The 3,084-nt window shown below is 52.5% G+C and overlaps 1 long non-coding RNA gene across 1 annotated transcript; it reads left to right on the plus strand.

Annotated features, from left to right (window-relative positions):
* The first annotated feature begins 1,033 nt into the window (after positions 1-1,033).
* Positions 1,034-1,721, plus strand: LOC130679594 (uncharacterized). Its single transcript, XR_008992611.1, has 2 exons — positions 1,034-1,149; positions 1,311-1,721. It is a non-coding gene; the product is annotated as an uncharacterized LOC130679594 (long non-coding RNA).
* The last annotated feature ends 1,363 nt before the right edge of the window (positions 1,722-3,084 follow it).

Genomic DNA, 3,084 nt, shown 5'->3' on the forward strand with positions numbered 1-3,084 from the left:
TGGGTTACTTGTGTCAACCTGATTTCTGATTACCAAATCTTTCTCTGGTCTGCAGATTTCTACTTCTGCTGCATGTCTTATTAATTCTTACACAATGCTGACATTTGTATAATACTGGATATATATTTTATATAGTAAATGATAATATATTATTTTATATAATAAATGCTTCAATTAGCATTTATTAAGTGCCAACCATGAGGCCAGAGACCAGGAGTTTTGACAGAGGATGGAAAGTGGTGGCCCTGGCTGCTTTAAGGGCTTGCTCAGTCATGTGCTGGAATCCAGTCTTCTGGTTGCAGAATGTTTAGGCCATAATGTGATATTTTAGGAATATCTCTAACCCCTTTACTTCAGGGAACTTGCAAATTAAATCTTTAAGCTTTCAAAGAATATCCCTTCTTACTCCTGTTCAATTCACTCCAATATACAATCATCGATCGCCTACCATCAGAGCTTCAGAGACAAATGCTGGGCTGGACAGACCACTTAATGAGCCTCTTAAGTCTGAATTTCAAGCTTCTGAGAGGCTCAGAAGATGGCAAGTGGAAGCTCATGTCCCTGAACACAGCCTGTCCGGCCTTTAGAGCTGCATGTGGGGATGAGAGACCCCATCCTTGGATGCCTCCAAGCCCTGTTGATCAACATCAAGCAAGTCTTCCATGAGAAGTTCCTGAAAGCAAGGCCCTGCGTCTCACCTGAGGGTCTGAGCCCTGGGCGAGTTCACTGTGGATTTGGTGAGACTATATAATAACAACAAAACATTGTGGGTAAAAAGGGGATCATACCAAGCTTCATTCTCACTGTGGCAGGTCAAGCGCTAGGATCACGCCCGCCTCTGCATGCAGCCAGCCCGTCTCAGGCTCCGCCTCGGCTCCAGCTTCTCTAGGCTCTATTCTTAGCATCGGGGGAACTCTTTTTATAGCAATACCTGCAGTAATGGCTTACAGCCAACAGGTATGCGAGCGCGCACATGCACAGCAGGCTAATTACCTCGTCGCACCTACACAGTGGTATCAGGTGAGGATACCATGTAACTTCCATTTTGCCTACACCCTGTGACTGACCTGTTTTATGCAGGAGCCGTCTGCATAAAGAAGGACTAGGACCCTGTGCCAGGCATTATGGAGGGTATTTCCTGGGCCCAGGGTAAGGCAATGTGGTATTGTAATATAATAAGAAAAATGTATTTTGGTCTTTATTCCCAGCTCCTGCCTAGAGGTCCTAAGGCCCTTATAATTCCTAAGTGATAAAAGTGAGAGAAACATTTTTTGCTGTTGTTGCTAATAATATTTGATCTTTGTTCCCAGCTCCTGAGACATCTGCAAGCTGATGAAGATAAAAGGAGCATCTTTTGTTATTCATAGCTAGCCCCTTTCAGCCCAATTTGAGTTCACGTTCAAGAGATGGCTTTCGGAAGCCCCGCGGGAATGGGGGCCGGTTGCTAAGGGAACCAACGCTGTCATTAGAGGTTGAACTAATCACCGATGGCCAATGATTTAATCGATCGCGCCTGTATAATGAAACCTCTACAAAAACCCTAACGGAAGGGCTCCGAGAGGGTCTGGTCGGTGCGCACGTGGGGAGGCAGGGAGGACGGCTGGCCCGGAGACCGCATGGACGCTCCGTGCCCCTTCCCCACCCCATCCCGTGCCCTGTGCATCCCTTCCCCTTGTATCCATTGTAATAAACCAATGATAACAAGTAAAGCACTCTCCGGAGTTTTGCAAGAAGTTCTAGCAAATTACCAAAGCCAGGGGCAGGGTCGTGAGAAGCCCTGACTTACAAAGCCCGTCGGTCAGGACAGGAGGTGTGGACCTGCCCCTGCGGTCTGCAGTGGGGTCAGCGCTGCGGGAGTGTGAGCTTAGCGCAAGGGCTCCGTGCACACTCGCTCTGGGGAGTCAGCGTCAGAAGCGGACTGAGTCGCCGCACACGCGCACCAGCTGGTGTCCGCGGAGGAGCACAGAAGCGCTTCGAAGGGAAAATCCGCTCCGCCGGCGTCCGAAGTGTTGAGAGCAGAGGAAACAATGTTCTCCCCCGTTGGAATGTTGTTTTCTTTCAGGCAGACATGCCTCGCTATCCCTGCCCCACCCAGGGCAGCTGGTCTCCTAGGGCTCAGTCCCTGGGGGCCTCCGTCCCTGACGAGTGTTAGGGACCCCGGCAGGTTGTTGGGGTTGAGCTCCAGGGCTGCCTCGCCCTCCCCGGCTCCTCGGACTCTCCCGTGGGCTCCTGCATCTCCCTGCCGCATGCGCTCAGGCTTCCCTCCTCCTGCCTGGCCCCCAGCTCCTCCGCGTTGCTCGCCTTCCGCCATGTATCAGGCTATTGCTTGAAGCCCTCCCCCGACGCTGGTGGTTCCTAGAGGACCTCTGCACAGGTTCCAGATCTGGGGACAGACCTGCAGGCCTGCATGGAAGGGGGGGACTCCTCCCTTCCAGTGCTCCGGGCTCCAGCCCTTCATCTCCTGCCCCCGGGGCTCTCTCTAGTGCAGACTTCCTAGACTGAGGCGTAGGCACTCCTCAGACCCCCTTCCTAAGTGGTTCCCCTGGCAGCATCTGCAGCCCAGGCTCTGCCCCATGCTGAATGCCCCCGGGGCAGGAGTGGGTTTGCCCACCCTTTTAAAGGGATCCTGGGGTCTTGATTCCTGCAGCATTAAGTACAAGTCAGCTGTTCCCAAGCAGTGGAGGCGGACAGAGTATCAGCCCAGGGCAGGAGGAGAGCCCTCGGTGAGCTGGTAACTGGATCAGGTATTTCTCAGGGGGGAGAGAGCTGCACAGAGAAGGAGCTGGCAACTTGTTGCCAAGTCGTGCAGGGAGAGATGCTCCTGTCTCTTGGGCATCTGGCCTGGGCGGGGCTGGCCCTCCCCAGCTCTGAACGTGTCCTTTGCTTCTCAGCTGAATCGATTTCTTTGAGAGGCAAAAATGAAATGCCACTTCTGGACCTGCTGCCAGAATTTTACTGGCTTCACTGGGAGGATGGTGAACAGCCAGACTTCAGAAGAGCTCATGTGCATCCGCTCTGTTCCAGGCACTGTGCTTCCACAGCCCTGTTTCAATTCTTCCTCACAGCAAGCCTCTGAAACAAACC

This window comes from Manis pentadactyla, chromosome 1, assembly GCF_030020395.1.
Source record: "Manis pentadactyla isolate mManPen7 chromosome 1, mManPen7.hap1, whole genome shotgun sequence".
NCBI lineage: Eukaryota > Metazoa > Chordata > Mammalia > Pholidota > Manidae > Manis > Manis pentadactyla.